Below are 12,670 nucleotides of genomic sequence, written 5' to 3'. Positions count from 1 at the left end.
CACAAAGTTGGGCAGAATCGGTTTGGTAGTTTTTGGGAAATCTTGGTCACCGACTTTCAAAACAATATTCCCAGAAAAACGAGTTTAAAGTTTTAACTTTTAACTTAATAGCGTCATGCGCACCGCTTTGATGCTGTATATCTCATTCAATTTTTGAAATACCCACTTTCAATTTTACAGACACATTTCTAGGGACCTAAACTTTGAAAAATGTGAAATAAAAAATTTAATTTTTGAAAGTTATAACTAGGGTTGCCCCTTAATAACGGTTTAGTTTGTAGATTTTTTTTTTTTAAATTTGTCGTATTTCGAGATACGAAATTCTCAATTAAAATTTATCTTGGAAGTCAAAGAAAAATATTTGGCTATTACTGGTTTTTTTTTTAGCGACTATATACAGGATGTATACGACGTAGAATCAGGTTAATTCAATCTTAAATAAATTTATAGTTTATATAATTTAGAAAGAAAATGCAATTTAATTAAAAATTGTTTCGCGGAAAATAATTAATATATTTTAAACATAATTTAACATACTCCCTTAGTAAGCTTACATACATATAATAAAATAAACTTCTTTCAACAAAAAAGTAAATTTTAGTAAATCTTTCTGTTTGCTGATTGGATATTATAAGTGTAAGGCTGAGCTGGACTGGCGCTAGGTGAATACTTTGTTTTAAAAAACTGTGCAGAGATTGGCCATTGCCTGATCAGTGTTCGCATAAGAGTTTTTAAACGTAAGCAAAGGACGAAAAGATACATGTTTTCGCTTAGTGTTTACAAAGTTATAAAACTGATTCGGATCCTGTGTAAACTGAACCCGTCAGCGGCGAATATATCTCAATAACATCTTCGTTATGCACTGTGAAATTGGACCGAGCTACTAAGTATCTTGAATAACTAACTGTACAGCCAGATATTCTGGAAAGAGTAATTTCATCAGGATCAGAAACGAAACATAAGTCCATCAGTCGATCTAAAGAATTTCTAACGTGGTTAATTTGCCCAAGTGACATGTCGAACATGCCCGCAGGGAAGTCGTGGAGGGAGTTAAGCTCTAAAGACTGTGTATTTTCAACATTTGACCACATAAGTTCCGGGATATTAAAGCAATGGCTTTCAGCTGGTCACCATTAGACAGACGATCGAAAACCAAACGAATAGCGGACAAATGTTGCCAGTATGTTGGCGGTTCACACGTAGGTGGTATGTAAGAACAGGTAACATACAAAGATTGATCGGACAAAGTGATTTTGATGCAAAGAAATTCAATGTCACCAAACTCTTGTGATTTTACCTTTTCAGAAGGGAATTTGGAGTCTACAGAAATTAACACTTAAGATCTCCGGCTTTAACCAAGGTTCAGTAAAGAATATAATGTGAGATGCAAAGGAAGAACTATCAGAATACAGTTTGGGAAGTACTACGTAACCCTCTAGTATTCTGATAGGTAAGTGTTAGCGAAGATTTTAGTTTTTTAAAACTGAGGAAGATGAGGTGGTCTATGGCTCTAACATGTGGAGGTTTAACTCCCTCAGGCTTGGTATTTTTTTCTTCACCGTGCTTGGCTGATGTTCTTGGACGTTTGCATTTCAATACCTGGCCATTTCTTTCTCATATTTGTTCTCTTTAGTTTAAACGGGAAAAACTCAACAGCAAACTTATTGTTGAAACACTCCCAGGTCTCTAAAGCCTCCCGCGTAAGTGTTGTTGTTGACTTTTTATGCACGAAACACCGTAATCTTTAATTAAATGTTAAAAAATTATAAATTTGATGTTCTTTTTGCATACACTTGTGGTTTGCCGCTCTTCACACTGACGATTGGCGTTTGGAACGATCCAATCGGAAACTGCATAAATTTTAAAATATATAATGCTGGCTTAATATTATTCACAAAATTCAAATTGGACCGTTAATTGGGCACAAAAATTCAAATTGGGCACACTGAACATCTACGCCATCTCCTTTTTGGAAGAACTATATCTTCTTCTGGACGCGGAATCTGGTTTGAATGAAACATTTCGTCATGTGTGTGTAGTGTGTGTCTCGTAAGTCTTGTTAGTGTGTTCACTAGTTCAATTGCCCAGCGATTTGAAATTGTTTTGCTCCTCAATGTCCAGGGACTTCCATAGTCCCGCGTTCACGAAGTTCATATGAGTTTCCAATTAGAAAATGATTCGGCGTCAGACCCTCTGAGGTGGAATGAATTCAAATGTGATTTCCGGAAATTTTTTTTCTACATCCGAAGCTGATATGCGTTCGATCCCTTTTTTGCGCTAATACTCTTCTCTACTAGCGTCCATATTTTCTCGTCAACATCTTATTTTATTAATTTCTTTTACGAGTGTTCTGGTATCCAAGAGCATTGCATAATCTCCTTGACAACCAATTACCATGCAGATTACTATCTGCTTGCGACGTGCAGATTATGCAGATTACTATCTGCTTCAGGACAAATGAATTGAGTAAGGTAAAATTCGAACGCATTCATAAATGAACGGTCAATGTTTGAGTGTATATATAGCAATAATAGAAAAGTGGAGGCAAGTCAATGTTATTTGTTTTGGCAATGTTCATTATTATTTCGTATAATTTATTTGTTTTATTTTATTTTTTTGAGAATTTTCTACTTAATTTAAAATAGTTGGGCCACAAAAAAATTGTTTTTGGTTATTACATTTTTCGAATAAGGATACGGGAAGGGTGTTCTGATTCCCTGAAAAAATATATTTTTAGGTTCGTTTATTATTAAGCTGCAAACATAGTGCGCACTGAAACTAAAATTGTTGAATATACTTTGATTAAAAGTCAATTTATAATGTCAAAGTAATACAAAATCAGCTACAGAAACTATAAATTCAGTTCAGTCGTAAAGAGCTAAACTGCAATAAAAAAGAAAATAAAATAATATTTTTATAATTTATATTTTAATAGTAAATTATAAAATTAAATAGTGTTTTATTTTAGTGATTGAATGATAAAACACATAATTCTAATAAAAATGTAAAGAAAAAATAGGTCAAAATATCCGTCTCTTATGCTTTTTCCTTTTATGGTTTCCGCATCAATCCGCCTCTCTCTTCCATTATGACATCTATCAGTGAGCCTAAACAAAAAAATTTACGAATGGATAGAGTGCGTTAAAAACCTTTCGGCATTCCGAAATCACTCAATTTGCTTCCCACACTAACTCATTCGGACTCAAAACAGGAGAATGGCTATGAGTGAGAATGCTCTCTTAGACTCTCGCTCCCACTCCCTCAATTCGTCTTGTCTATTGCACTCATACATTCTATTCCATTCCAAAATGTATCCATGCAGACCTCTAATTCGAAAGTATCCATCGCAAATCGACAATCTCTGATCCTTCCAGGACTCCGACGAACGTCCGACATTTATCTGTAACAGATCATCTTGAGCATCAGTTCAAAATGTACGCCTCTCAATTCTGATTGCTCGGACTCCAAAGGCTTTGTAAGTTTCTGACCCAAAATGGTTGCCATCAATTCCAATCTTGGCACAGATATGGGTTTCAAAAAGGCCATTGTTCTTTGACGCGACTAGGGAGCATCTGATTTCTTTGCCAAGTTCAACCCGCAAGTGCGCTACCGCAGCATTCAAGATCGCGTCGACAAATATATGCAGTAGCACACTTTTAGCCGTCTTTGAAAAATATATTTAGCGTGAATACGTGGGATCACTGTGTGGACAATGGTATTTCCAGGTGCGTGACCGACTCCTCCTCCTGCTCGTCGCTGCAGCTCCTGCAATAGTCGTGGGCCAGTGCCCGGTTGTTGCTATTAACGATCTGATACAGTCTGGCCTGTTGAGCGCGGTGAGTCTTCCCGATTTTTTCCTACAGCGAGTGGACCAGATCAAGAGCGAGGTTCTGCAGGATTGGTGACCATTTTTTAAAGGCTGCAAGGTCTAAAAACTTCCTGCGTTTGAGCCTGCAAGTTGCTGAAGGGATGCCTACTAGTTCTTTCTCCGAAAGGAGAGGGTTGGTAGTCCCTGCCCTTGCTAATTCATCTGCGGTCCAATTTCTGTCGTGGTCCCTATGACTGGGTACCCGTATGAGTCGGATGTCATGCTGCTCTGCCATCTCGTTAAGAAATCTGCGACAGTCATTGACTGTACTATAGTGGGATGAGAAGCCGTCTAGTGCCTTAAGTGCTGCCTGACTGTCCGAGAAGACACATATGGTATCCTGCTTACCCCTAGTGCTACGGATTTAAGTGCTACTCTGATGGCTCTTACTTCAGCCTGGAAAGCACTGCAGGTCTGGGATTTTGAAGAACTCGTTGAGACACAGATGCTCGCAATCGAAACAGCCTCCCGCCTGACCGTTAAGCTTTGATCCATCTGTTTAAATATGAAGCGAGCCCACTGGTCCCGGGGTTTGTGTATTCCATGCCTCTCTAAAATGAATGACGAATTCGTAGTTTATTGTGGGATGATCGACTGTAACCCTTAGTAATCCGTACCTCCCTCTGGTATGTGGTGCAGGTTCAGCTTGGTGAGACCAAAACTAATCCTGCTTCATCAGTTCCATGGTTGTTACTGAACGCTCTTCCGGCGATCATGGTAATCTCGTGATTGCGGACCTGTGCAGCAACTCACGTATAATTACAAACATTAGCATGTCTGAATCGGAAAGCCATCACATGCTCAGAACTTTTTTCTGAAGTTCTTGCTCTCCAGATATTTCAGGAACGCTGCTGGGAAACCTTGATCCAAAAGTTTCATTACCAAAAAATTGCCCAGGAAGTCATCACTTTCATTGCAAATATATATGCGGAGATCGATCGATCTCTCAATTTCGAAAATATTCTGAACACCAACAAATCCGGACTTTTCATGAGGCTATCAGTCAACGATACCCCATTCACCTGTATTTCCTAAAGGTATTTTTTCGCGCGGTTCCCACTGCATACGTACAGCCCACCTCCCGTCCAACCGACCGAGGGACGCTGCCGCGTGACGTACAGCTCGAATCGCGGGAATAGATCCGAGATAGTTAAGCGGAAAGTAGGAGAAAGATATCACGAGGAAGAGTGTTGCACAGATAAGGAGGTTAATATAAGCGATTTAAGATTGTTAGTAGGGCAAAGTGACAAGATGTGGTAGAGACCATTGTAGTCCGAACATAATACCCTGAACGGATCGTGTTGGGCATATGTCGAACTACAATGGCTGAGGAGTAGAGGACGAAAGTTTCTAGTCCTTTTACTAGGAACGTTAAAATTAACGCGTGTTAGTAAATGCTGGCTGTCAATATTTCCATAAATAAGATTATATAGAAACATGACACCCAGCATCGTTCTACGGTTTGTTAATGATGGTAAGTTGATTAGTAAAAGTCTACTACGATAAGAGGGGAGGTAAAGATTTGCATCCCAATTAAGTCCCCTAAGAGCAAAAGTATAGATTCAATGTGATCTTGGTGTACTCCATATTGAGGACACACGATCCATACTCAAGAATCGGACGAACCAGTGATTTATATAACGTTTTAGTTATGTACGGGTCATTAAATTCTTTTGACCATCTTTTAATAAAACCAAGCACACCCATAGCTTTATTAACCATGATAGATATATGGTCGGTAAATTTAAGTTTCAAATGTAATAAAACACCTAGATCGTTTACCTGAGTTAATCGTTCTAAGGCGTTCCCATAGAGAAAGTACATAGCCTGGTGAGGACTAGATCGGTAAAAAAACATGAGTTTACATTTAGATCCATTAAGCTTTAGGTTATTTGCTAAACACCAATTTTGAAGATTATCCAAATCGGATTGAAGTCTAGACTGGGCGCTAGTGAATTTATACTGAAGGCATAGCTTAACATCATCCGCGTACATAAGTACAAGTGAATTAGTTAAGGCAAGGGGCAAGTCGTTAATCGGTCCATTGGTCCAAGATGGCTTCCTTGGGGCACCCCAGATGTGGCGCGGACTAAACGCGAGGTAACATCTTTAAAGAAAACACGTTGGGTTCTCCCAGATAAGTAGCTCGAAATCCAGATAAGAAGATTAGTTGGGAATCCCAAAAGACTGAGTTTACTTATAAGAAGCGAATGGTTAACAGAGTCAAATGCTTTACTGAAGTCAGTGTATATGACGTCTGTTTGTAAGCAATTCCGGAAGCCATCCGTGATAAAAGATGTTAGCTCCAATAAGTTGGTAGTGGTGGAGCGGCGCTTCATGAAGCCATGCTGGCACGGAGTTATTATTGAACTACATAGGTGTTGCAAATGTGGCGTGATAAGTTTTTCAAAAAGCTTTGGAATTGCTGACAATTTAGAGATGCCTCTATAATTTGCAGCGTCGGATTTTTTCCCTTTTTTATGCAGCGGAATAATGAAGGATTCCTTCCACATAAGGGGAAAGATCGAAGTTTCCAGCGATAGATTAAAGAGTTTAACGAGTGGTATGCACAGAGCCTTGGCGCAGTTGTTCAGAACACAGCCTGGTACTCCATCAGGGCCTGGCGAATACACGGGCTTGACCTTAAGAAGATCCGATAACACACCACTTTGATCGAAAGATGGGCGAAATATAAGATTGGCTGATTGGATATTATAAGTGTAAGGCTGAGCTGAGCTGCGGATAGGTTAACAGTTTGAAAAAGGAATACGTAGTTTGAAAAAACTGTGCAAAGAGATCGGCCATTGCCTGATCAGCGTTCGCATAAGAGTTCTCAAACGTAAGCAGTGCGGGAAAATAAAACATGTTTACGCTTAGTGTTTACAAAGTTATAAAACTGATTCGGATCCTGAGTAAACTGAATCCTGCAGCGGCGGAGGAGTTATCCTATAATATTCTGCGTTATGCACGGTGAAATTGGACCGAGCTACTAAGTATCTTAAATAACTAACTGTACAGCCAGATAATCTATGTTTATTTAAAAGTCTACTCATATTATTCTTTAAGTTGATAAGATGCCTTGTATACCAAGGTAGATTCGCTGCAGCGGACGGATTTTTCCACGGCACACAAGCGTCAAAAAATGAGTTTAAAGTGAAATAAAATTTTTTAATGATAAGTTTATATCCTCGCATGCCAGTAAATCAGACCAATCAAGTTCCAAAATTAACTTATTTAATTTCATAAAGTCGGTCTTACGAAAGAAACGAACTTTATGAGATTTTAGTGTAGACTTAAGGTCAATTAAAGAGATGTTTTCAATTGAAAACTCAAGAGTGGGATGAGGGATCCATACAGAGTCAGAAAGGGGCAAAGTTCTGGAAAGAGTAACTCCATCAGGATCAGAAACGAAACATAAGTCCAACAGCCGACCTAAAGAATTTCTAGCGTGGTTAATTTGCCCGAGTGACATGTCGAACATGCCCGCAGGGAAGTCGTGGTGGGAGTTAAGCTCTAAAGATGGTGAATTTTCAACATTTGACCACATAAGTTCTGGGATATTAAAGTCACCCAGAGCTATCAGCTGGTCACCATCAGACAGACGATCGAAAACCAAACGAATAGCGGACAAATGTTGCCAGTATGTTGGCGGTTTGGACGAAGGTGGTATGTAAGAACAGGTAACATACAGGTAACATACATACAACATTTACCTCTTCAGAAGCGAGTTTGGAGTCTACAGAGATTAACACTCCTCCTCCTCTTCGCAGAGTATTATCACATCTAAAAGTGGTGTACCTACTAAGAAAAACTTCGGAGCTAAAGATCTCCGGCTTTAACCAAGTTTCTGTAAATACAATAATGTGAGATGCAAAGAAAGAACTATCAGAATACAGTTTGGGAAGTTTACTACGTAACCCTCTTGTATTCTGATAGGTAAGTGTTAGAGAAGACATTAGTTTTTTAAAACTAAGGAAGATGAAGTGGAAGGTTGGTCAGTGGCCGTAACATGTGGGAGTTTTACACCCACAGGTTTGGTCATTTTGTTTTTCACCGTACTTGGCTGATGTTCTTGGACGAAAATATTCTCTGGCCAAAAGCTGGCGGCACAAATCGTCTTGAACATCTGCAAAGGGACACGTATTTTGAAGATGACGTGTGCCTGCTGTATGAATATTTAAATTTTGTAATGTCCACCACCTTTATGTCGACTTTTGCTTTGGCATTGATGTAAGCCGAGATATCAATCTCAGAAGTATCAGGAGCAAGCCGGGAAACAAAAATATGTTTCGATGGTGGGATCACCTCCAAGGGTTTTGGTGCCGCCGTAACTAGTACAGCGGCATCAATACGTACCGGGGGTCCGGGCGGTTGATTGCCCTGTTTGGTGACTGTTTCCGGGGTTTGAATTATTGGGTCTGGGATCACTTGAAGCGATGCCACAGAGGACATATCGGACAATTGCTCATTAATCCTGAGATATTCGGAAGCCGAATTTTTCTCAGGTCCGGCCCTTGGGGTGGCCAGAGATATAAGCGGCTGCATAGTTGTCGGCTGAGCAGGCTGATGATTATTCGCCACAAGCACATCACTAAAAGAGGATTTTTTACGCTTTGGAGACTCGTTTAGTAGTTGAAGACTACTAAACTGTGTATCAAGCGTACAGAGTTGGTCATTGATTTTTCGAAAATCAAAGAATCCGCTTTTGGTCTGCCTCATGAACGATCTCATTTCGTCCTGAACAGCACGACAACCGTCACCGCAAAAGTGGAGACCAGACCTACGTGAGATTGCATCCGAAATTGAGGCCGTGAACCCGGCACACTTAGCGTGTAAAACGTTTTCACAAAGCCAGCAATGGATGGTAGGCTGGGAAGACGAGATTGTCTTATTACAAGACTTCAACGCACAGACCAATGTAAATTCCATTAAATTCCAATTAGAATTTCAATAATTAATTTATTAATAATATCGATAAACCTTGTACCACTGTACCAGGGAAACGAAAGGGGGAGATTGAAGAGAGTAGTTAGTGCGAGTTAGTAAAATGCAAAAAATAGAGATAAAAGTCTCTATTGAGCAAGAAATAGGAGAAATAGAATAGACGCAATACCGTAAAAGATGAAGAAGCAGAGCAGCGCTATGTTTGGAAGAAAAATTTATAAAAATTATTATTTTACCTCAAAATATATCACTGCACACGCGAAGCGATACGGATCTATGAATTGCAATTTGTTATTATTATTATTTTTTTTAAGTGAATAAAAATAAACACCGACTGTTTATGGAAAGCTAATGAGCAAATTTTATGAAAACGCAGTGCGCCCAAAAAAAACACGTCCGTTCGCTTTGGGATAAAGAGTGGAATGATAAATGAGCAAGAGAGAAATGTATCAAGAATATCGGTTAGTAAGCCACTCACGCTTTTGCTGCTTTCGAATGTATTTTCGTGTTAACACCTAGTGCCCAGACCTACTACCCTACTTACCCACTTGGTAATCTGATCTAATCAATGGTGATCAGCATGTCCCAATACACAACAATCAGACCCACTAACCTATTAGCACACTTAGTAATAATTATGCTAAATAACACCTAGCAATAAGCATAAATGTAAAGTGTCACTATTTCAGCGCGTTGTTTCGGTGTGAAGCGATCCATGGCAAAAATTGTACTGAATTGACGTTTCCAAAACATATCTGATACAACCGCTCGGTTGGTAAATGTGAAAGTTATTCAGCGTTTACATACCGACATAAAAGATGGAGTACCCTGTATAATTTAGCATCTTATATAAGAATTGTTCTTCTGAAATAAAGATAGTTGCGAAATCAGAGTGAATCGTCTCGATACTCAGTGTCTGAACTACGGCACTTAAAATCAACCTAGTTCGAGTGATCCTGTGTAAAACGGTTCAAAAGTAGGACTCTCATAAAGCTTTCTTCTTCGCGTGGCTCCAGTGTAAACGGACCATAAGTAGAACTTTTATCATCCAACCTACTTCGAGTTATCCTGTGAAAAACGGTTCACAAGTTAGGACTCTAAAGCTATCTACTTCGCGTGGCTCCAGTGTAAACGGACCACCAGTAGAACTTTCATCATCGAACCTACTTCATTATCTGCTCTACTTCGAGTGTTGCCCCCGTGAAACGGACCACAAGTAGAACCCGCGGTATCCAATCTACTTCGAGGGTTGCTCCCGTGAAACGGACCAAAAGTAGCACCGATAATTCCGATAAGGTATCAGCCGAACCACCGTACCATATGTACTTGAGGAAAACCAGCCCAGGACTTCAACTCCAGCGCCTGGTCAACCCGAGCAGTCCCTTGCAGAATCCAGGTACATTTAGTCAGAAGTTTTATACGTTCTTTTGACTACGACTCCGGGACCTACCGTTATGTCCGCGAGTTCAAGTTCGACGTAGTGGCCGCATAACGCTCTACGGACGAACATTTCGCATAGTGTGGATTTATAAATTATTTAGCTTTGTGTTTTTGACCAAGACACTTGAGACGTTTGAGAGCCATGAAATAAGAATCTGACAAGTCCACTTTCTCATATTTCCATAACAGACCCATTTCTCAACGACTTCCTTTGGTGATGTGCTGTAGTGTAAGCAAATGCTTATAGGCAATGATCACTGTACAATAAATATTAACAAATAAATTGTGACACTTTGTTGCAATAAATACGGAAACACTTTGCTTCAGTTCAAGTGTAATATGATCAGCCACCTCAGCGAATACGGCTTAAACGTTTGGTCAGCATTCTTATACTGACCAAATACAGCCACATACGAACATACGAATAACATAAACATATGTGTTTATCGAGACTATTTTATCTCGTCGCGAAAAACGAAAGGAAAAATCGGTGGCTGTAGAATTAAATTATATTGCGAAAAAAAAACTAACGAAAACGAAAATGCGTGCACTCTTCGACGTTATAAATTCGGTTATATTTCATATTAACAAAACCTTAAGCCTAGCTTATCTAGTGCGGCGAAGCGGGGCGAATTCATGGGAGAGCGCAAGTGAGAGCTTCACTATATTATTATATTATTATTAATTATACACCGGCCCCGTTGAAGGCCTTCCTTAGGCTTCAACTATTGGCAGCCTTGCCAGCTTGTGGACTGCTCTCCGAAACAATGCTCCTCTACTCGTCCTGACGTCGGCGACCCTGACCCTTCCGTCCGCGCCGGCGTGAGTCTCGACGACCCTGGCGGTGATCCACTGCTGGGGCGGCTGGTCGTCCTCGGCGACCAGGACCAGATCGCCCTTCCTGGCGTCCTCCTGCTCCCGCTGCCACTGCGACCGCGTATGTAGGCCCAAGACGTACTCCCGGGACCAACGCTGCCAAAACATTTGCTTGATTGACGAGACAAGCCGCCATCGCCGCAAGCACGTTAGACCCTGCTGGTCCGGGGTCCGCGGTGCTGGTGGGGCGATGAGCGGCCCGCCTGTCAACAGGTGCCCGGGAGTCAGCGCCTCGCCGTCGCTTGGGTCCTGACTGAGGGCGCCCAGGGGCCTCGAGTTCAGGACGGCCTCGACTCCAACGAGGACGGTCTGCAGCTCCTCTGCGGTCAACTTCGCGCTGCCCACCGCTCGTAGGAGTAGGTTCTTTGCAGACTTCACACCTGCCTCCCATAGTCCGCCCATGTGCGGAGCCCGCGGCGGTATGAACGCAAATACGCATCCTTTTTTTGATGCGTATTGCCGCAGCTCGTCCGCTTCGCTCTCGATCTGGTGCCGCAGTGCCGCGAAGTGGCGACTCGCTCCGACGAAGTTCGTCGCGTTGTCGCAGTGCACGGTCTGCGGACATCCTCGGCGCCCAACGAACCTTTGAAAAGCCAATAGAAAGGAATCAGTTGACAGATCGGAAACTACTTCTAAATGTACTGCTTTAGACGAAAAACAAACAAACAGGGCAATGTAGGACTTGTATGGTGGCCTACCACGAATTTTCAAGGTCGTCTCAATAGGGCCACAGAAATCCACGCCACATATGGAAAATGGGCGGAGAGCACGAACTCGATCTAGGGGTAAATCTCCCATAATTTGAGTCATCAGATGAGGCTTGCATTTAAAACATCGTATGCATGACCGCACTATCTGACTGCAGACTTCCTGCGCGTTTACTATCCAAACGCGCTGTCGCAAGAGACTCACTAGTGCTCGTGGACCCACATGAAAATTCGACTCGTGCAAGTATCGGACGTAGCTCTGAACAAATTGAGAGCGCTTCGTCAACAATACTGGAAACTTGGCATCGTACGAAATAGGAGCATTAGCTAGTCGCCCCCCGACCCGCAACAACGAAAAGGTAAGCCCAGCCTGAGAGGTTTCATGGACAAACGGACTTAGCTTCTGTAGGCTTGGGCTAACAACAAGATTTTTTCTAACATTTTTAATTTCCTCTTGATACTCGTGCTCTTGGACTATCTGGACAATTTTATTAAACGCGTCTCGATATTCGACAGGGGAAGGTACATTATCAGAAGGAACTACTAATTTTTTACATTTCTTTATAAAGCGGACCATGTAAACGAACACTCGCAGCAGTTTTAAGTGAGAGGAAAATCCTTCTATCACTTCCAACAAATATGAGGTAGAGACCATTGCAGTCAGTCCGACCGCACTCTTCTTTGCTTCCATCTGCAAAATCTCTGGTGACGGATCAAACCAAGGGCTCGTTGGCCACTTATCTTCCGGCTCCGTTAAAAACGATGGACCTGTGAACCAAATTGATTCTATCGTTTCCTTTACGTCTCCACCTCTTGACACAATATCTGCCGGATT

Source organism: Drosophila ananassae, chromosome XL (genome assembly GCF_017639315.1).
Source record: "Drosophila ananassae strain 14024-0371.13 chromosome XL, ASM1763931v2, whole genome shotgun sequence".
Classification (NCBI taxonomy): Eukaryota; Metazoa; Arthropoda; class Insecta; order Diptera; family Drosophilidae; genus Drosophila; species Drosophila ananassae.
The sequence above is the reverse complement of the archived record's forward strand: the minus strand, read 5'-3'. Positions refer to the sequence as shown.